Source organism: Anastrepha obliqua, chromosome 2 (genome assembly GCF_027943255.1).
Source record: "Anastrepha obliqua isolate idAnaObli1 chromosome 2, idAnaObli1_1.0, whole genome shotgun sequence".
In the NCBI taxonomy this organism is placed as follows: domain Eukaryota; kingdom Metazoa; phylum Arthropoda; class Insecta; order Diptera; family Tephritidae; genus Anastrepha; species Anastrepha obliqua.
Genome location: NC_072893.1, coordinates 18,906,444 through 18,929,754, shown reverse-complemented (window position 1 = coordinate 18,929,754; position 23,311 = coordinate 18,906,444). Strand labels below are relative to the sequence as shown.

The window sequence follows — 23,311 nt, the reverse complement described above, 5'->3', positions numbered from 1 at the left end:
CCAGTGTCAGAACCAAAAAGTGTAGATATAAAATTGCGTTTTTCGCGCATTAAGGGATTATATACAGTTAGAATCTTCAAAAAATCGATTTTTTGTATTTTATTTTCTTAATGTAATTACATATTAAGATGCACATTATGAATGCACACAGAAAATTTAATACCGTTTCGGTGAATATTTTCGAAGTTGGAAAGGCGCTTCAGAGTGCTTGAAAGTACAAAGCCGGAGCGGCAGCGCGATTTTCTCAAAATGGAGTTTTCACAGTCGGTGACCAAAAATAAATGAATATATTTTTTAGTAATTCTCACCGAAAATTTTTTTTTTATAAGCAATTTAAGGCCGAAATATTGGTCAAAAATCGATTTTTTTAGGAACCGCCATTTTTTCTAAAAAAAATATTTTTCTTATTCTTTCGATTAATTACTAGATTTAACATAACTTTAAGGAAATCTGTTTGGTTTTTTAATATCAGAGGATCCAATTCTGAGATATAGTCGCCGCCACCGCAAAACGTCTTCTTTGAGAGAAGTTCCCGGAGATCAGCTGTAGCTCCTTTCCAAATAAATATTTTTACTAATACTAAGTCTTAAAATACAGATAAAAGATAACATAATATGTGTACAAATTTTTAGCGCAATAAATTTAAAAGTTTTCTCAGAAAAAAATCCGCAAAATTAGCTTTTTTCGGCTTTCTAACTGTACAGGGTGAAAGATATAAAGTGTTACCAACTTCACGCTGCTTGTACCTGTAAAACAGCTGATGACATCAACGTCAAAATTGTTTTAATGAAAGTTCAATATATTGTTTATAAGCCATCAAAAGCATTTGCGTCTCAGTTTTGTTGAATTATTTTTTTCTGTGATGGAATTCAAACGTAACAGTGTGATTGCGTTATATTTGGCTGGAAAATCACAACCAGCCATTGTTCGTGAGCTCAGTCACCTCAAAGTGAATAAAATGTTTGTGTATCGCCGTATAAAACGTTACAATGATACTGGTAGCATTGCAAAACGCTACGCAGGTGGACCAAAAAACCCACAACAACGCCAGAAATGGTTCGGCGTTCTTCGAAGTGGAAGAAAAATGGCCAAAGAACTGAAAATCCCGCAAGACAGCATTCGACGCATATTGAAAACTGAGCTCAAGGTCAAGACTTCCAAGTTCCAAAAAGCACACGATCTTTCCCCCCAGCAAAAAAAGTTCGGTGCAAAATTCCTAACATGGTGCTTTCTGATAAAAAAAAATTTCCCAATTGAGCAGTTCATAAACACTCAAAATGATCGTGTTTACTTGACCGAACGCTCATACGAGAATTTGAGCCTACGTATGGTCACTCGAAGCAATTTCCCATGGCAAGTAATGGTTTGGGCCGCAGTGACCGCTGATGGACGCTCTCCAATCGTTTATATCGAGCCTGGTGTCAAAGTGAATGCGACTTATTATCGGGAAAATGTTTTAGAAGCTGCATTTCGGTCGTAGACCATGGACGTTCCAACAGGACTCGGCACTGTCTCATAAAGCTCGTGTGAACCAAGAATGGTTAAAAAATCATGTTCCACACTTCATTTCGTCCACACAATGTCTTTCGAATTCGCCAGACGCAAATCCGATGGACTATTCCATCTGGTACATTTTGGAAAGCAAGCGCTGAAAAAAGCGATTATACGAGATTGGGCCAAAATACCTCAAGATCACATTCGTGCAGCATGCAACTCATTTTTTGACCGTTGAAGGCTACAGTCAAGGCGAAAAGTGGTCATATCGAGCGGAAGTGAATATATGTTAAAATTGTAATCATTTTTGAACATTTTTGCCTTTTGAATCAATAAAAACTAATTTCACACAAAAAAGTTATGGTGTTTTGAATAGGTAACACTTCATATCGTTCACCCTGTATATAACCTCTTAAGTCTGTGGCCACGCGAAGTTGATTGTTGATTCAAAAATAAGTGGACTTACGATTATTTTGGAACTGCTAGAACTCAATTCAATAAATACCGAGTTGTAAAAAAAATATTTTTTTTTTTTAATCGTCAATGTACCGCTAGTAATAAACAACTGGTTAGATAAATAAATATCTTGGTGACAGTTTTTTGATACGAGTAATAGGATAAAATTTATCGAATTTAGCGCTTGGGTGTCCAACTATTGAAAAGAGGTTGCGAAGTTTATGCGATTTCATTCGCTGAATTTAGTAGTAAATATTTATCAATCACGCTTACTCGTATAAGGAAAATAGAAAAAATGGGAACTAACTGTGATTTAAACCTTCTAGAAACGCACTAGTTGAGTACTTGTGAATTTCCTGCAGGGTACTTGCTCCTATGTAATGCAAGTAAATACTTATGTAATATGCAATGTATATATATATATGCTTTCACACATATTCACACACATATTAAGCACCTGTAGATGGTATGCATGCATTTAGAAGCTAATCTACCCCGTGCAAGCTTTCATATGTCATTGATTTATCTCAGCTATGTGGGTGTGCAATCAGGTTGCCAGAGAATGATGAAAAAAAAACAGCAGCAATTTACAAATTATTTTTATTATACAACATATTATATGTTTATATGTATAACAGATTAGCAACCGTTGCTGTCGCTAAACTGGTTTAAACGCCGATCAATGTCAAGGTTACGCAATCGCATGCCAACTGCTAATGAATGTATGTTTGTACATATGTATGTATGAGCATATTGAAACTTATCTGCAAATATGTATAGGTTTATATATTGCAATGTGCGTATTTTTTTAGGGTTTTTAGTTCCATTTTTTTATGCTTACGTACATACATTTAAAAAGTTGTGAAGAGAAATTTGAGTGCAATTTGTTACTAAGAACAGCGACTTACTGACAAGTTTTGACCATTTATTTGTTTCTTATTTAAATTTAGTATTTTTTATGAAAATATAGCTCATTCTATTACAGAAACTCCATAAATCTCAGTTTCTAAGTTTGTGTAAATTTGAAAAAAAAAAACAAATTTTCAACAGCAGTCCAAATTTTTTATTCGAAATTTTTTAGAAAAATTTTTTAGAAAAATTTCGAGTACGCAGAGTTGTAGTTTATTAAATTTTATTACAATGAAGTGCAAGTTTTACGTGGCTGAAAATTGCGTTGATTTTTGACGATTTTTTTTGCTCACTGTCTTTTGCATTTTCTCCATGTGACGATTGCTTGAGATTTTTTTAAATGAAAATCTGCGCCATACGATCCACAAAAAAATTACCAAAAATCAACGAGAATTTTTAGCCACTTAAAGTGCAAGTTAAAAGTAGCTCAAAAGTTCCATTGAGGTTTTCAAAATTTTTATTTGCTCATCGTCTTGCGGATTTTCTCGATTTAACAAATGCCTGAGTTTTTGATTTGAGATTTCTTATGTGACTTCATTGCTATAGAACAGGGACTTATTGACAAGTTTTGAGCATTTAATTATTTTTTATTTAATCTTAATATTTTTTTAATGGAAATATAGCTCGTTCTATTACAAAATCTCTATAAATCTAAGTTCCTAAGTTTGTGTAAATTTGAAAAGAAAAAAATTCAACAAACTCTCAATAGCAGTCCAAATTTTTTATTCCGAATTAAAAAAAAATTCTCGAGTATGCAGAGTTGTAGCCTATTCAATTTTGCTATAATAAAATACAAGTTTTAAGTAGCTCAAAAATCGCATTGATTTTTCACAATTTTTTTTGCTCACCGTCTTGGGCATTTTTTCCATGTAACGATTGCTTGAGTTTTTTTTAAATGGAAAAAATGCTCCACATGGTTAAGAAAAAAAATTACCAAAAATCAACGAGAATTTTTAGCCACTTAAAGTGCAAGTTAAAAGTGGCTCAAAAGTTCCGTTGAGTTTTCAAAATTTTTTTTGCTCATCGTCTTGCGGATTTTCTCGCTTTAACAAATGCCAGAGTTTTTGATTTGAGATTTCTTATGTGACTTCATTGCTATAGAACAGGGAGTTATTGAAAAGTTTTGAGCATTTAATTATTGTTTATTTAATCTTAATATTTTTTTAATGGAAATATAGCTCGTTCTATTACAAAATCTCTATAAATCTAAGTTCCTAAGTTTGTGTAAATTTGAAAAGAAAAAAATTCAACAAACTCTCAATAGCAGTCCAAATTTTTTATTCCGAATTAAAAAAAAAATTCTCGAGTATGCAGAGTTGTAGCCTATTCAATTTTGCTATAATAAAATACAAGTTTTAAGTAGCTCAAAAATCGCATTGATTTTTCACAATTTTTTTTGGGCATTTTTTCCATGTAACGATTGCTTGAGTTTTTTTTAAATGGAAAAAATGCTCCACACGGTTAAGAAAAAAATTACCAAAAATCAACGAGAATTTTTAGCCACTTAAAGTGCAAGTTAAAAGTGGCTCAAAAGTTCCGTTGAGTTTTCAAAATTTTTTTTGCTCATCGTCTTGCGGATTTTCTCGCTTTAACAAATGCCTGAGTTTTTGATTTGAGATTTCTTATGTGACTTCATTGCTATAGAACAGGGAGTTATTGAAAAGTTTTGAGCATTTAATTATTGTTTATTTAATCTTAATTTTTTAATGAAAATATAGTTCTTTCTACTACAAAAATCTATAAATCTAAGTTCTAAGTTTGTGTAAATTTGAAAAAAAAAAATTCAAAAAATTTTCAACAGCAGTACAATTTTTTATTCCGAATTTTTAGAAAAAATTCGAGTATGCAGAGTTATAGTCTATTAAGTTTTGGTATAATAAAGTGCAAGTTTTAAGTAGTTTAAAAATCGTGTTGATTTTTCACAATTTTTTTTGCTCACCGTCTTGTGCATTTTCTCCAAATAAGAAATGCTGATTTTTTTTATATGAAAAAAATGCGCCACACGGCCAAGAAAAAAAATTGCCAAAAATCAACGCGACTTATGAGCCACATAAAACTTGCATTTTATTAAAACAAAATTCAATGGAGTATAATTCTGCATACTCGAAAGTTGTGAAAAAATTCTAATAAAAAAGCTTGAAATACGAGTATTTATATAAATTTGTTGAATAGTTTTTTAAATTGAAGTTAAAGTTCGGAATGCTGAAAAGTAACTGAATTTTTTTCCAAATTTACACAAACTTAGGAACTTGAATTTATAAAGTTTTTGTATTAGAGTAAGCTATATTTATCTACAAAAATATTAAAATTAAATAAGAAACAAATAAATGATCAAAATTTGCCCAAAAGTCGCTGTGCTAAAGTTGGGAAGCGCATTTTAGTATGTGAGCTGAGAACTGTTTTTCGCTTATGTTTTAGGTGCTTACATATCTACTTATGCATGCATATATATTTTACATACAAACATGTATGTATATGTACATATATCCGTTACCCTAACTGATAAAGTGTGCACAGTCTATTATTTCTCACATAGTTACAAATTCATATCCGCAAATTGCCTTCGAAGCAAACCACAAAATTTATTTAATCACTACAATACCGGCATGCGATTCGGCATTTGCATGGCTCGTTCCTGCGGTTGAACTACTGTTATTTAATTTATAAACAAATGAAATGCAACTCTTTAGGTAAATCATAAAATGCCTGTGACAATTTGTTTGTTTATTTCATAATTGACAATTTATGTTGACCACCAACGTTTCACACGTGTGACTAATATTATTATTTTTATTTATTTTATTAAACATTCATTAATATCTATGTGGCTGCATACAAAGTAAAACTGTGCCCTCTTTGCTAGGCCAGTAATGACTAGTGATGGTTATGATGTGGTCAAGTGACTCACCTAAAGGTTAATTGAAATCAATTGAATATGCAATTTATGTTCGCTTTTACTATCATACATACATACATACACAAATACATACATATGCATGCTTTGCTGCTTCTTTAATGCATTTATTTTATTTTAAATTGATTTTTGCTAAATTTAGTTGGTTGCATTTTATGGGCATCGATGTAATGGAATTCTTGTCGTATGTTGAGTTGTGCAAAGAAAAACAATTTCGATTTTTTTGTGACATTTTTGTTTTTTATTTGTGTTATTTTCTTTATGGCACATACATGAGTGCACTTGTGTGTGTGTGCCATTTGTAATTAAATTTTATAAACTGTTAATTAACAAATTTTTTTGAACTTGCAAAATGGAAATTGCTTTTGTTTTATCGTTGTCTCTTGAACTCTGTTGGTGACCAATTAAATTTGCGTAAAAGTTTCTTTGTTGGACTTTTGCTTTGGGTAAGCAAAGTAGGCTACTCATCAAAGGTTCATGATTTTCTCTATGAGCCTACGAGGCACCATTTCCAACTTCCCAGATTATTCTATATATGGCATAGGTAGCCCCTTGGCGGCCGCCGTAGCCGAATGGGTTGGTGCATGACTACCATTCGGGATTCAGAGAGAAGGTAGGTTCGAATCTCGGCGAAATACCAAAATGAAGAAGAAGTTTTTTCTAATAGCGGTCGCACCTCGTCAGACAATGGCAAACCTCCGAGTGTATATCTGCCATGAAAAAGCTCCTCATAAAAAATATCTGCCGCTCGGAATCAACTTAAAACTTTTGGTTCCTCCATTTGTGGAACCACATCAAGACGTACACCACACATAAAAGCAGGAGTGAACGCGCCAATTAGTTTTTTTTTTTGAATGTATGCCAGCTTGATCAAAAAGTTCCCGGATTATATACAAAAAATTCAAAATACAAGATGATTCCTAAGAGGTGCGCTTAAGCGCATTTAAGCCAACGTTTGATTCAGCTCCCGAAACATTTCTGAAACTCTATTTTCAATAAAGCCGTCAAAGCCGTCTTTCATTTTTCCATTACTTCCTTTCAGAAACGTGTTCTCCGTAGTAGTTTTTTGACTCGATCAAACAGAAAAAAATCGTAGGAAGTCGTATTAGATGAATTCGATGCCTACTGGGTGGTACTTGTTTCGTTTCTGATCAAAAATTCACGGATAATGTTGGAACCGTGAGACGGTGCGTTAGATTAGGTTAGGTTAAATGGCTGCCCTTGCTTGCGGCCCACTTGGACAAATATTCAAAATTCATCCGTTGTGATGCCATACAGGGGAAAGGAGAAGGGAAGGAAGAAAGAGCCTTGGGATCAGGGAATGATGACCAAGCACTGGCGTCGACGTAAGGTGTCTGAATTATTACCCGCATCAAGCTACTGATGAGCTGCATCAGATATATGATATTTAAGACCGCTATATCCGCAGATGTAGCGAAAAAGTGATTGCCCAGATGTCTAAATCATTGTCAGTTGAGAGCAGGGCAGCTGAGAAGAAGGTGCTGAGATGATTCCACCTCGACCTTAAGATAGCTCAGGACAGCAATCGTCCTCCGACAGCAATCACAAGCGTCATCGCATGGACACCTAACGGACAATGCCCGGTAAGGATACCCACCAAACTCGAGACTGCGGCTTTATTAGCCTTAGGAGTTCTCTCGAGCGTCCCCGATCTACCCGTGACCAAAAGCATCTCGCGACCTTGCACATTTGCGCACAAGCTCCGCGCTTGCTGAGTTGCCCCGATACCCATCTTTCCAGGAGCAGACCACAGGTTCTTAAGGGAACCGCAATCCTCTCATTTTGCGACGAGACCGTCTCCAAAGTTCCCTATCTAGCCAGCTCCCTCTATGCTGCTGTGACCGGAATGCAATCAAGAGAGAAGCCAGACATTTTCTGATCAATCTCGGTGATCATCATGCAAAATCCACGAGTTGTTTTCCCACAAATCCTCTCTTTTTTGGCGAATTACTTAACGTTAACTGTTTGACCTTCTATCAAAAATGTTTGATGTATAAAACCGTTATAATCCATAAAACCGTGAGTATTGCTTTCCTTTTAGACTGAAAACGACGTGGTGTTTTTGGTCTTGGCCAATTTGGAGCTCTCCACTCACTCGCTTGATGTCTGGATTGAGTGTTGTACTCATAAATCCACGTCATCCCACGTCTCGTCTCGAGTAGTGATGCGTTTGATGAATGTTGGGGCGGATTCAGGTTTGGGGATCATGTCTTTGGCGATATCCACACGATCCATTTCTTGCATGAACGTAAACCGAATCATTACGAAACAAAGCCCTGAATGGATCCATAAGGAATGTTCAAGTCCTTTGCCAACTTTATTATGTTTTTGTTTTCATCGAGTTTTCGATGTCGACGAACTGCCACTACGTTTGTCATCCTCGATAGACTCACAATCTCTTCTAAAGCATTCATTCCACCCGTAAACGACTGTTTTTCTAAGACTCTCGCACCATCGAATCCATTTTCAACGCGAAATTTAATATCAATTCGTTATTGCAAATTCAAATCCATTTTTTAAATTGTAAAAACTACAAAATTCGTGTAGAGGCAGATTTTCTCAAGACGGCGTAACTTTTAGAAATGTCCGAGAATGGTGAAATGCCAAGAGATTTCGAGAGGAATGTTGATCACAGAGGTTTAAGATTGCCTCTACCTTTATACGTTCTGGATCTGATGAGTCTTTTCTATTGCCGCATGCCCGTTGTTCCCGCTCAGGTAGAAAGGTACTTTGAAGCTCCCATTTTTCCCGCAGAAAAGTACCTATGAAGAGAGTGTTTGCATCCTTTTTCCTTAAAGTGCCCCTTTTGTCCTGGTATCCACATTAGAGTAACAAAGTTTCTTGATGCTAGAGAGTTTCCAGAATTTTAAAATATTCCCTGACCAATCTTGAAATGTGGTTCATCCCAGGCACTGCTGCCTTCCTTTGAGGTCCCATCAGTGAACCACACGTGTGTGCCCTGCATTAAAGATATTTCATTATTTTTTCACGCTGAGCGATCACTGCTGACCACCTTCAAGTTCTTGGAGAATTCTAGTTTTCTTTCCATCTTGTCATAGGTCGTCAGGCACGCAGAGTTCAGGATGGAACTCAGAATGCTCTTACTTGACTTGTAAGATTGCCTTCTTTAAGTTGAAATAGATTAGTAAGCCTTAGGACTGCACTAACTGCAGACCGTTTGGCTACAAGGTGGAGTCCCGTGACCATTCCTAAAGCCGTTTTAGGGCGAGTTCGTTATGCTCCCGCCACGTTCAGTCAAGCTATTCTGCATATCTTATCTTACGATACTTAATTGCTATCTGAGTCATAGTTTGGTCTGCTTCTGGCCACCATACCAAAGAGGCGTGGGTGATCATTGGCACTATTATTGTCTTATAAGACCATGCCATCATCATCTTTGGCCACAGACCCAATGTTTTACCGTAAAGCCTTTGTCACCTGCATGTTGCTCTTAAAGCTTTCTTTGTGATGTACGATAATGGGGTTTTCCAGGTCAAGGTTTAATCACGGATTACTCCCAGATACTTCATATCCCCGGATAGAGTTAAGTTTGCGTCCCCTTAAGACAAATACGAAAATTTCGCACTATCTTTACTCCTCGCAGCGTCAAAAATTTATTCCGGCAAAGTGCACTAAATAATGTGCATCGGCATGTCGTCAAATCACGCTTTAATGGAACCCCAAGAAAGTCACAGACGTGAAAGACCAGCAAATACCTGGAGACGACTGCTTGAGCCATTAACCCGCGCCAAGCAGCTTAGCTGGAATGAAGTTAAGAGACTGCCGCAAACAGACCCAAATGGAAGAAATTCGTTGTCGCCCTAAGCTCCACACTGGAACTCTAAAAATGATGACGCTGACATGATGGGTTTGACGCTTCTGACATCATTACTATTTTGCCAGAATACAGTTAACCAGCAATGATAGAATAAAAGATATTGGAAAGGATATCTCTTAGTAATTTCTCCGCCGAGAAATATTTTCTATTCTTCTTAACACATCAGTGTCAAAGACCTCAAGCCTGATTCGAGCGAAGGCCGGGCACAGAAAGGGGTTCGCCGTCCCATCCTCCTCTCCACATGCTGGGCAGAGTGCACTGTCTGAGATGGTCACCTTTTCCCTGTGCTTTGCCCATAGAAAGTGGCCCGTCATCAGTCCAACCAGCTGCCTGCAGTTTCATCTGCTTAGTGACAGGGGAACTGCGACAGTTGGTCGGACATGACAGGTAACATCAGTTTTGTCCATCTGCAGCCTCTCTAAGCTTGCAAAGCTCGCTTCTGGGTTAGAGTAACCCGTTAGCTAACCGTGGCTTTGATGACTGCAGAAGCGAGTGGCAGAACGGGCTTCGGGCCAAGGAAGTTGGTCAGCTTTGCAAATATGAAAAATATTTTTCTATTCAAACTTTGGAAATTTCTTCATATCGACTATTGATTTTGCTTACACCAGCATAGCTTTTAAGATTTTTGTGGTTTAGACGGCTGACGGCTGCTTCGAAGGATGCAGACACAAAACAGGATGCGGTTTTGAAATCGTATAATATTTGCCCCTTGAACTGATTTTATTCATTGCAGCAGATAAATTCAAATTCCTTTCTCTTCTACTACACTTCGCCTTCGGCAACTTTCAAGCCACCTGGCCTCATTGTGAGCTGCACCAGCGAACGTTTGGTAATGAAACGGAAATGTATTGCATGTCTATCAAAAACGAGTGTGTTGTTGTTGTTGTTGTGCCCATTTTTTGAATGCTGTGTCTTTGGTGATGCATTTTTTTTTGTTTTCCGTTTTTAGTTTGCTGCACTCATTTTTCATTTTAGGACATACAAACTTACATTGTCTGGTTATTGTTTTTGTTTTTGCAATTGCTAGTGTTGTTTTAGTTGCTGTATGAATTCTGTGTATAATTGACCACAAATGCTGTTGCTCCAACTTGCACTAAATGAAGTAGAAAAACAAAACGAAAATAACAAAAGCTTGAAAACAGCGGCAGCAACAGCAACAGCAACAAAAACCAAAAATAGCAACAACAAAGGAAATGAATTGTAAAGGTAGCATTTAATGTTGGCGGGACAGCACAGCAGCCAAACAGCGATGAAGCATAGCAACTAATAATAGGAACAACAAGAACAACATTAATGGTAAAGTTAACAACGAAAACTAAAATCAAGTTAGCAACAAAAACAACAACCGAAGGCAGCAGCAGCTGCTGTTGATATTTAATACGCGCACTACATCCACTTCCAAGTCATGTTTGGGTTGCTGTTTGGTTTGGTATTTGGAATGTCTGCGCTGTTGTTGTTGCGCTCGCGTTGTTACTGCTATCTCTCTTGTTGTTCTTTTTTCCGTTTTTTTGGTCTGTACTAAGGTAGTCAGTCCCTATTGCTGCGGTGCATTGACGGGCTTTTCTGGCACCCATCTTTAGGGTAATATAATATTTTTTCTGTGTTGTTTTTTTTTCAAGAAAATTTTAATTACAATTTTTTATAACAACAGCTAGTACATATTTATGTATGTATATAAAAAGGCAGTGCTTAACAACTATTATAATTGTAATATTTGAATAATTAAAAAAAATAAAACTTTTTTGGTATCTTGCAGGTGTGAAATTCTTCAAATTGACAAGAGCGGGGTAAGTGACAACAGGGAAAATATTATTAGCAAATTATAAATTTAGAGTTCAAAGACGATAATAATGATCTGAGTCAAGTTGAAAAAAGAAATAGATACATATATATACAAGGTGGCGCAAAATTAATCATCATATCGGAAAACTTATAATTTTTGCGAATGGCGTCAATCAATGGCACGCCAATCAAATTAGACACCTGTGAGCTAGAGAGCTGCAGACAAGCAATGGAGCGCGAAAAGGTGAAAATAAAGGTTTCCATCATTCAAAATAATTTTTTTTTTATTTAGCAAAATTCAAAGAATTTTCATAAAATATTTAAAGTTTTTAGTCAAAAGTTACAATGAAGAAAAAATTTTAAAAGTTATTCAAAAACCAAAAAATTCTCATCAAATTTTCGAATTTTTCAGTTAGGATTTAGAATTTAGAGAAAAAAACAATTAAAAAAGTTATTCAAAAATTGGAAAATTCTCATCAAAATTGCAAACTTTTAAGTCAGAATTTAGAGCTTAGAAAAATTAAATAAAAATTTTTTTAAAAAATTGATAAAAATTTCATCGAAATTTCAAATTTTTTAAGACAGAATTTAGAATTTACAAAAAATAATTTAAAAATAAAAAAATATTTAAAACTAAAAAAATAATTTAAAAAGTTATTCAAAAATCAAAAAATGCTCCTCATTCCAAAAATGCTCCAATTCTCATCAAAATTTCGAATTTTTTAGTTAGGATTTAGAATTTAGAAAAAATATTTAAAAAAGTTATTCAAAAATCAAAAACTTTTCATCAAAATTTTTCAAACTTTTAAGTCAGAATTTAGAATTTAGAAAACTTAAATAAAAAGTTATTCAATAATCAAAAAATATTTATCAAAATTTCAAACTTTATAGTTAGAATTTAGAATTTAGAATTTAGAAAAAATAATTAAAAAAGATATTCAAAAATTGGAAAATTCTCATCAAAATTGCAAACTTTAAAGTCAGAATTTAGAACTTAGAAAAATTAAATAAAAAATTTATTCAAAAATTAAAAAAATTTCATCGATATTTCAAACTTTTAAGGCAGAATTTAGAATTTAGAAAATATAATTTAAATAAAAAAATTATTTAAAAATAAAAAAATAATTTAAAAAGTTATTAAAAAATCAAAAAATGCTCCTCGAAATTTCAAACTTTTAAGTCAGATCTTAGAATTTAGAAAACTTAAATAAAAAAGTTATTCAAAAATCGAAAAATTCTCACTAAAATTTCAAACTTTTAAGTCAGAATTTAGAACTAAGAAAAATTAAATTAAAAATTTATTCAAAAATCGGAAAATTCTCACCAAAATTTCAAACTTTTAAATCGGAATTTAGAATTTAGAAAATAAGTAAGGAATACCATAAGTTTCCATCCTTTCTTAGCCAAAGTTACGAATTACTTAAACAATTAAATAATAAATGATTTATATGAAGTATGTGCCATTAGAAGTTGCAACTTTACTCCATCTTTTAGGCAGGATACGGATTCCTCTGACGAAATATTCGAGTTCTTGTGACTTCATCCTCTGACGAAAAATTCGAGTTCTTTTGACTTATTCCATTCATTGAGCCAGTTTGCAATGCTCTCGTAAGTAGTGAAACGCTCTCAATTAAGGGCTGACTGCATTGATCGGAACAGATGATAATTCGAAGATGCAAAGTCTAGGGAATACGGCGGGTGGGGCAAGATTTTCCAATTCAGTCCCTCTAAATATTGCTGGATCGATTTAGCAAAATCTGTTTGCCATGTCTACCGTCCCATTCCGGCCGCTCTTCTTTGAGAGTTCTGTTCAATAACGATCGCTGGAGTCAATAACGATCGCCAGTGACGGTTTCAGATGGTTGAAAGAGTTCATAATAGATGGCACCCTTCTGATTCCACCAGATGCACAGCATAACCTTTGAGGCATGCATATTTTTTTCGGATTTTTTTCATCGCCAGTGACGATGCGATGCAGAAAACCTTTTCTTTTCTTCTTCTGCCGTTCAAGACGCATCTCACACGTCACCAAACGTCTCTCGATACTCCTCTCCTACAATTAATGTGGCACCCAGTTACCTGCTTTCTGGACCAGTCCCATCGCGTGCGAGCGTTTACTGACGGTTGATCTGTCAACATCCAACTCATTGGACATATCATCAAGGGTACGACATGCGTCTTCAGCTAATAATTGCCATACTTGCGTATCTTAAAATTTTTTCGTTGCGCGAATGACTACTTTGCGCTAGTGACCGAGTTCGAAACCCCGGTTACGAAACCCCAATTGATAGAAAACTTTTTCTAATAGCAGTCGCTCATCGACAGGCAATGGCAAACACCCAACAGAGTTATTAGATAGATATAATATATATATATATAATATATATGTATGTATGTGCATATATACCCAAGAAAGTGTGTGTGTAACTAAGACGCAAATAGCAAATTTTGAAATAATTGCAACTTAGTGCAACTGCAGTTTGCATATCAACTCACTGGAAAGGTCTGCTTATTTGCCTTAGTTTGCACCAAGATTTATATGTATGAATATAATATATGTCCATATATGTATATCTACATACATATGAATATGCATAGCTGGTATGATTTTATGCTTTGATAAGCTACTAAATGAGTAATTATGTAATTATATAGAAATAATTACCCTGCATTTTTTAGACTCGGTGCAAATGTATGAGGGAATTGTTTGGAAATTCAAAACCTGATGCCGAGTGTAAATATATACCAATAGTGTGTATTTTACATTCCCATCGGAAAATTTGTCTAAACGGATAATGTCAGCGCATTTTAAAAATCAAATCGTGATGGATTCTATACTATAAAATGAAATTTCCCAGAGTGATTTTTCTAATATGAATGATTTTTGATCACCAATTCAATTTCAGTTTTTTCGTAAACAAACCGCCGTCATGACCTATGTGATGTCAGCCAAACAACTGATTCCTTCAAATCGATTTCTACCGGAAAAATTTAAAGTTTTGTAAAGAGATGTCTCCGGCATATTCTCAAGGTGTGGTGGCCAAACGCCATCAGCAAAGATGAGTTAGATGAAAAGTTCTCTTGCAGCCATTGAGCAACAATATAAAATTACGGAAGTGGAGGGGGATAGGCCACACACTGCGAAAAGATGCCAAAGATGCCTGAATTTAAAGATTTCCCCTTGTAACCAAATTTTGTCGATTCCATAGAAGGTGAGTTCGCGGGAACAACAACCACTTCCATTGTCAAAATTTCAATCACACTGTAATCAAAAAACAACAACTAAAGCATATAACTGAAATATCAAGAAAAGTGCTAGGTTGAATTTTTACTTTTGAAAGAATAGGAACTTTATGAATGAATGTCGAAAGTGTAGAAGGACTTTTCGCCATCAATTAATAAGACATATGGATTTCTGAATTTAAGCTTGGTCGTACAAGACTTGAAGACAATCCACGTCAAAGAGGTCGAAAAACGTCAACAACACCAAATATCGTTGAAAAATATAGGATATGGTATGGGGAAAATCGTCGAGTGACTGAAAGAGATTTAGTAGAAGCCCTAGACATCTCATTGGGCAGTGTAAGCAATATTTTGACTGAAGTATTGGGTTTCAAAAAGCTGTGTGCACAATGGCTGCCGCATTCGCTAACAATGGAACAAAAATACATTCGAATGCGACTTTCTCAGCAACATCGAATGGATGAATCTTGGGGCTATCACAATGATCCCAATTCAAAACAAGAGGCTAAAGAGCGCTGTGAATCTGGTTCTGCGGTTCTGAGCTTGGTAATGAGACTAAACCAGTTTCTTCGGCTCCGAAACGAGTTCGTGTCCAGAAATCGGCCAAGATGGTGTTAGCATCAGTTTTTTGGGATGCGAAAGGAATTTTTTTATTGTAAAACAATAAATGCTGAATATTATTGTAACCGTTTAGACCAGCTGAAGCGAAAAACTTCGAGGAAAAGACCCAGTTTGCAAAAGAAAAAAATTCTTTTTCATTATCACAAGAGCATTTTGGCAAATCCATGAATTAAAGATTTACCAGATTTGGCCTCTAGCGACTTCCACCTGTATCTAGACCTAAAAAAATTCGTGCATGGGCAGCGTTTTTCATCCAATGATGAGCTCACAACAGCTGTGGAAGCGTATTTTGCAGCCCTTCCAGATTCTCACTTTAGCGATGGAATTTATAAAGTGCAATCCCGTTGGAACAGAAGTGTTGATGTTCAGGGAGACTAATACGCTTTCACTAAAGGTGGTAGCAATATACCAACAACAATATTTTGTACGTTTGATTGTCGCGGCAAAGTACATAGAAAACAAAGAATGAATTCGCCTTGTTTCATGCTATGCTGACAGCTACATGGACACGGCGAAAAAAAAAAAAATAAAATGAACCAGCTGATTTACCGATACCACCTTTAATAGATTCGCCCTGAGGGAGACTATAATGAATAGTAAAATGTATTTTAAACTGTAACATTGTGTTTTTCCTATCGAATCGCAAAACCTATTGAATAATCTAGTGTAGTAAGATAACTAATAACTCAGTATATATAAGGGTTCGTAGAACCTCTCTGCCTAATTTGAAAAGACTGGTTGATTCCCCTTTTGATATGAGTATAACGCCTACGTCACGCCTTTTCCCTGTACGTAATTTCTTGTAATACACAAATGTTTCAAAATTATTTCCTGTCATTCTAGTTACTCTAAGTTTTAAGCTTGAAACATGTTTCTGGACTACGAAATATTGTTTGGAGTAACTATCAGAGCTGTGTTAGAATTTTCTTTCAACTGACCTCATCTATTAAGGAAGTCAATTTCCCACTGGGCGTATATGTAAATATTTGTGCGCGCGTATGTGTAACCAATATAAATTTATATGTACTTGTATGCACATTCAAATATTAGTATTTCACATGCATACACCCATACATATAAACTTATGATCTTAGATATTCGTGAATGTGATTGGAGCGCTTTAATTTTTGGTCCAATTTGGATTTTACAAAAAATGGCAAATAATTTGGCACAAATATGCAGGTGATTTCCTGTGTTTTTCCAACTCTTAAGTTATTCAAGTATGACTGGAAAGGGGCTTAAAAAAAATAAATATGCAATAATAACAACTGCAGCTGGAATGATGATTAATTATAGCTCGCTGCCGGTGATTAAAGTGAATAAATAATTCTATAATAGAAGTGAGTAACAGAGATTTGAATATGTAATGAATTGGCAGTGGAAAATGAAATAGGAAAAAATAAAACTGGAAAGTGAGTACTGAGTGGCTGGCGACCGCAAATTAAAGACATTGTGGAGCTCGCCTTCGCTGTAGATTAATTAAAAAAAAAAAAACAGGTTTGATCGTAATAACACATGGGCTGAAAAGTCCCAGGTCTAGCACATAGATGGTACTTGCATTGCATTGCATTCACCTCTTTTTAACACACCTTTATTTAGTTAGTTCTAACCTTAAAAAGACAGTTGCAAAAATTTCATGATATTCTATTCATTAGTTCGTGAGTTGTTGTGCTAAGAATTACGCTACTTTTGTTATTTCTCAAACAAGGGATCAAAAAGTATTTCATTACACTGCTTCTTGATGGGGAAAAATACCCTTCAAGCGAAGCAATGGCTTGCAAAGTGTTATGGGGACTGCACCCCATCAGAAACAACAATAAAACGATGGTTTGCTGACTTCAAAAGTGGTCGTAGAGACACCGGATGCAAATGAGGCGGTAACACCAGAGAACATATATTAAAAAAAAATTCGTTTTGAGCGATCGCAAAGTGAAGTTGCGCGAGTTGGCTGACATCGTAAAGATATCAAAAGAAGGCGCTGGCTTTATATTGCATGAGCATTTGACCATTAGAAAGCGCTGTTCAAAGTGAGTGCCGCGTTTGCTCACTGTTGACCAAAAACAAGAAGGTGTTGATGATTTTGAGCAGTGTGTGGCCATGTTCAAACGTTATAAACCGAAATTTTTGTGTCGATATGTAACAATACATGAAAAATGGTTCCATCACTTCCTTCCAGAATCAAAACGATCATCATCTGAGTAGACAGCAACTGGTGAACCTCGTCCAAAATGGCCGAAAGCACAAAATCGGCTGGAAAGGTTATGGCCTCGGTATTTTGGGGTGTGCGCTGTGTGATATTGGTCGACCATCTTGAGAAGGGAAATACTATCAACGTGAATATTGTGTAGCGTATTGGAGCACGTTGGCAACGGCGAATATCGCAGGCGATGGAACGATGAGCTGTATGAGCTTTACGACGACATAGACATACCGCAGCGAATAAAGATCCAGCGGCTTCGTTGGCTGGGTCATGTCGTCCGAATGGATACAAACGCTCCGGCTTTGAAAGTATTCGATGCGGTACCAGCTGGTGGTAGCAGAGGAAGAGGAAGGCCTCCTCTGCGTTGGAAAGATCAGGTGGAGAAGGACTTGGCTTCACTTGGTGTGTCCAATTGGCGCCGGTTAGCACGAGAAAGAAACGACTGGCGCGCTTTGTTAAGCTCGGCCAAAATCGCGTAAGCGGTTATCGCGCCAATTAAGAAGAAGAAGAATTGGAGCGTTTGAAGGTCGATATTGCAGAGAAACGTCTGTATATGGCAAAGAAACAACTCACCGTTTCACAAGTCACTCAAAACGATGGCAAACAAATTACATGAATTGAACTTCGTATTGCTCCCACCTCCCCGGTATTCGCCAGATTTCACTCCCAGCGACTATTGGCTGTTCGCAGACCCAAACAAAGTTTTGCTTGCCGGTAAGAAATTCCGCTCGAATGGAGAGGCTATCGCTGAAACTGATCCCTATTTTGAGGCAAAAAATAAGTCGTTCTAGAAAAGTGGTATTAAAATGTTAGAGCGGCGCTGGAATGATTGCATTGTTCTTGATGGAAATTACGTTGATGAATAAAGCTAATTTTGAGCAAAAAAATGTGTTCTTTTTTAGGCCCGGGACTTTCCAGCCCATGTGCGAGGAGCGGCCTCGGTAGTCTAGCGTAAGTGCACTAGCCTGTCATCCCAGAGGGTTCGAACACGGTTCACGGTTCTCGCACTTTTCTAAACTTACCTTACCTGCATGGAGGACTGGGTTAAACGTTGCCACATGTGAGTGGCTTCAGACGGGTCATATTTTAAAGGAGGTAAAATAAATTTGCTAGAAATTTAACTCTGTTTTGTTTTATTTAAACATTCCCGGTACTAATCATGGGGTATATCTGAGGGGGACTACTTTGAAGGAGATAAAATAGAAATTGATGAATAAATAAATATTTTTTGAGAAAACTGAAAATTCAACTTATTTTTTGAACATACCTCGTATGAGCTGTTTTTTCTATTCGAATTTTTGCTTTCAAAAAATATCAAAAATTAAAATTAATTGCTCTTCGGCCATTTTAAAGCAACTCAACAAAGAGATCGATAGCCGCTCAAATTGACAGCCGGCAAACGTGCGAGGGGTGAAATGTAAAAAATGTAAACTATGTGGAACACAAAGTGGCGTAAAATTAATCATGCAATTTTGTTTTTGAAAAGGTTTTAACTAAATGAAAAAAATAATAAATATAAAAAAATAAATATAAAAAAATAAATATAAAAAAATAAAAAAATAAAAAAAAAAATAAAAACAAAACAAAAAAAAATTAAAAAAAGAAAATTTAAAAAAACATTTATATAAAAAGCAAATATAAAAAAAATATAAGGTAGGTAGGTAGGTAAGATGGCAAGAGTACCCCAGGTACACTTCAAGTAGCACTTACGTGCCGTTTTGATACCATAATGTGGACCATTACCTGTGCAAAAAAAAATTATTGGGGAAAGAAAACCTTCTACATCCATCCAGTGCTGCTGATACAGTGGAGGAGAGAAAAGGGATCTAGGCTGGAGAATTTCTTCAAGTTATCCTCAAAGCGCACGCTAAGGAATCTCAAGCGCCTACCCGCCAGAGCCGGACATTTGCAGAGAAATTTTTCATCAGTCTCTCTCTCTCTTTATAGGATCCCCACAGCTTCTGCAATAGGGGTTGTACGGAATTCCAAGCTTCTCCGCATGAGTACCGATCAACCAACACTCCCAACAGCGATCCCGAAGCATTTTGCATGGCTGCAGGATCGCGAAGACCTCTTCTTGAAAAACGCTGTTCGTTTCCGGCAGTTTAAAGGAGACCGAAATGATGGCTGATTTAGAGTAAACCGCCGCTCCCACTCCAGACTCCATTTTGGATCCATCAGTGAAAACAGAGGTATCTATATCCGTACCGACTCTCCCCTCCTTGCAGTCTCGCCTGCTCGGAAAGATAGCCCTAGCACAACTCTCAAAGCACAGTTTGCGGATGGAGGGGTCAGTGCGAATAACAGCGAAAGAAGGGGAGATCTGGCGTAGAAGACTATACTGACCTTCTTAACTCGATTTTCTATGTGCAGCTTCCAGTGGAGCTTGGGGTCAAGTATTACACCAAGATACTTGACTTCCGATGAAAGAGTAAAACAATGTATAAAAAAATATAAAAAGAATATAAAAAATGAAATAATTTTGAGTAATGGAAATCTTTATTTTGACCTTCAGGCCCATGTCTCCATGTCTCCACCTCCATTGCTTGTCTGTTTGTATGTATGTATACTGCAACTGTCTACTTCACAAGTGTCAAATATGATTGACGTGGGACTTCATTTACAAAAATTGTAAATCTTCCTATGGGAAGATACATTTTGCGCCACCTTGTATAAGCGTACTAAAATTTAGGGACCAAAAATCGAGAATGTGAAAACGTGACATAAATCTTAAAATGCAAAATTTTCTAGTAGTTGCATTAAAAATACGATTAAAAAATATCTCATTTTGAGTGCTAAAATATCTAATGCAGTGCTTGTCAAATGTACAATGACACATACATACATACGACATGTACATATGTATATAGTATGCAAACGTACTTACACAACAGCTGTCCGCACAAATATTGGCGCTTGGGATTCTCCTATTTCTACAGCAGCTATAAATCCTTGCCTATGCAATTTATTATTATTTATTTACCGCGCACAACCGTTTCTTATTTCTTCTTGCACTTTTGTATGTATTTATGTTTGTTGTTCAAAACACAACCACTCACTCACGCACCGTCCACATATGTATGTATGTGTGTGTGTAAGCTGGCAGATAGCTAAGCTGTTTGGCTGATAAGGATTAAGTTGCGCGACTTCCTCAAACATTCGTAGCCGAAAAGGCGCAATTTCTTTCACTCCGGATCAAAGGAAGTAGCTGCATGCTGCGATTTTTGACACTTCGTAGCTGCTAATCAAGACAGCTGCTGTGAATAACTATGAATACAAATACACACCTTTTATAGTTTTTTCTTTCACTTGATCGCCGCGTTAAATACCACGAAAATCCATGGCAACATTTTACGCCTCAAAACACAATATTTCGTATTTATTTATTTGAATATTTGAAAATGTTTTTAAAACACTGAGATTTTGTTTTTTGTTTTTTGCTTGTGGTAAATTCGTTGTACAAAGATTTTCTAAAATATAATCATTCTTATTATGAGAAAAAAACAAAAATCTCGTAATCGTTCACTATTTGTGCTAGAGTCTCGCTGGCTAGTCTGACGACTGCTGCGGTGAGCTTGTTTCATACGCTGGCTCGACACTGTGTATTCACGCGCCGTCTTGTGCTGGCTAGCTCTGAGTACTGTGCAACACAAATACTACACTAATTTGCTTGTACAGTGGCTGGTGTGGAAGAAGCTCGAAACGAGACGAGAAATAACACAAAACGTACTACAAAAATTGCTGACAAACAAAAGCAACAACAACGACGACGACTAAAACAGCGCCAAATGCAGTGATGAGAACACAACATATTAAGTATACATATGTATACATACAAACACACACACACACACACATACATACACATATACATACATCCAAACAGTACACAAATGCGGAGACGAAGAGTAATCGCAACGTAAAACTCGAAAATTCATGCTTACAAATATTTGTTGTTTTTATTTAGGATTAAGTTGAGCGCGAGTATATTCAAACGGCGACCAACATTGTATGCTCTTTCTATAAGGGTGTATTTACACGCATGCATGTATGTATGTATGAGCGTTAAGTGTGTTTGTATGCGTGCGCTTGAAAACGCTCAAATATCAAACAACCGCCTGTCAGCAATAGAAGCCGCTCAATGGCTGCTGTCGCTGGCGATTAATGGAGGGTGGAAACAGCTGAGACACCATGTAGCTGCGCACACATTACACACACACACATACATATATGTATAAATACAAATGCGAGTGTATGCACAAATAAGCACAACATCTGTTGTTTGATAGAACTTTTGATACTGAAGTGTGCATAGATTTGGAAATATGCGAAATTTTACCCCAAACTAACGTTTTGAGCCGCTCTTCGTTAGCTAACTGCGCTCTGTGCTCTAAGTGAGCATACAAAGCTGCTCGTTGAATGGGTCGCTCAATGAGTGATATTTGACGTTACTCAATAATATTTAAACAATATCACAGAAAGTAGTATAAAATAAAATAAACATAAAAAATAAATTAAAAAATGTAAGGTAAAAACGGAAAAATAATTAAGTAAAATAAAATAAAAAAAATAGATAAATGAAGTAAAATTATAAAATTAAATTTTTAAATTATAAATTAAATTATAAATAAATATTAATATATAATATTATATATTATATATAAATAAAAAATATATAATTAAAATACAACCAAAAATAAAATAAGAGTTAATTAAGATAAAATATAAAAAATTAAAACAAAATAAATTAAAGGCCAAGAAAAAAGTAATATAAAAAAAAGAAAAAATGTGTAATAAAAGTAAAAAAAATAAAATGAAATAAAACTAAATAAATTAGAAAAAAGAGAAAAATAAAATAATGAATAAATTAAAAACAAAAAAAAAATTATTTAGATGAATTTAAAATAAGAAATTAAAGGGCAATAAAAAAATAGTATACAGCAGAAAAATAACAAAATAAAATAATTAAAAAATGATATGAAATAAATAAAAAAAATTTTTTTAAATAAAACAAAATGAAAAAAATAACGTTAAAGGGAAGAGAAAAAATAAAATAATCATTAAAAGGAGTAATTATAAAAATTAAAAATAAAAAGTAGAGCAAAATAAATTAGAAAGAAAGAGAAAAATAATATAAGAAATAAATTTATTAAACATAATTTATTAAACATAAAATATAAAAAATTAAAGTGAAATAAAAACAAAAATAAAATAAAATACAGGAAAAAAATAGCAAAGGAAACAAAATAAAATGAAAAACAGAAAAGTTAATAAAAAATGAAAAAAAAACAAAATAAAATAAAAATTGAGAGAAAAAAATGAAATTAAATAAAACAAAAAAAAACATTAAATGTAAAAAATTTTAAATAAAATATTACGAAAAACAAAATTATAAAAAATAAAATATAAGTATATAAATATATATAATAAAATATAAATAATTATCTTAAAATATAAAAAAAAAAAATAAATAAAAACGTAAACAATAATAAAATAAATTAAATGAAAAACAATAAGAAAGGCATAAAAAAAAATAAAATGAAAGACAAGAGTATTAATAAAACAAAATAAAGAGAAAAAATAAATTAATAAGCAAAGGTAAAAATAATTTAAATTAGAAATAAACTAAAATATGACAACAGTAAGATTTAATTAAATATTATATAATAATTAAAAAAATATAATTGAAATACTATGAAAAATAAAATAATATAAAATAAAATACAAATTAATTAATATAAAATATAATAATTACAGTGAAAAAATATTAAATTAATTTGTTAATTTGTATTAAATTAAATTAAATTAAATTAAACAAAGTTCACTTAATTCA

General features: G+C 34.7%; 1 protein-coding gene across 3 annotated transcripts in view; it reads right to left on the bottom strand.

The window, feature by feature from the left end:
• LOC129237919 (innexin inx1) overlaps positions 1–21,121 on the bottom strand; it is a 74,633-nt gene extending 53,512 nt beyond the window's left edge. The window contains exon 1 of one of the 3 annotated variants that reach the window (XM_054872907.1): positions 20,362–21,121. The gene's annotated coding sequence lies outside the window, so the exon portion shown is untranslated. The remainder of the gene's footprint in view (positions 1–20,361) is intronic. The other 2 variants (XM_054872906.1, XM_054872908.1) reach the window with 2 other exon arrangements.
• Between the last annotated feature and the right edge of the window lie 2,190 nt (positions 21,122–23,311).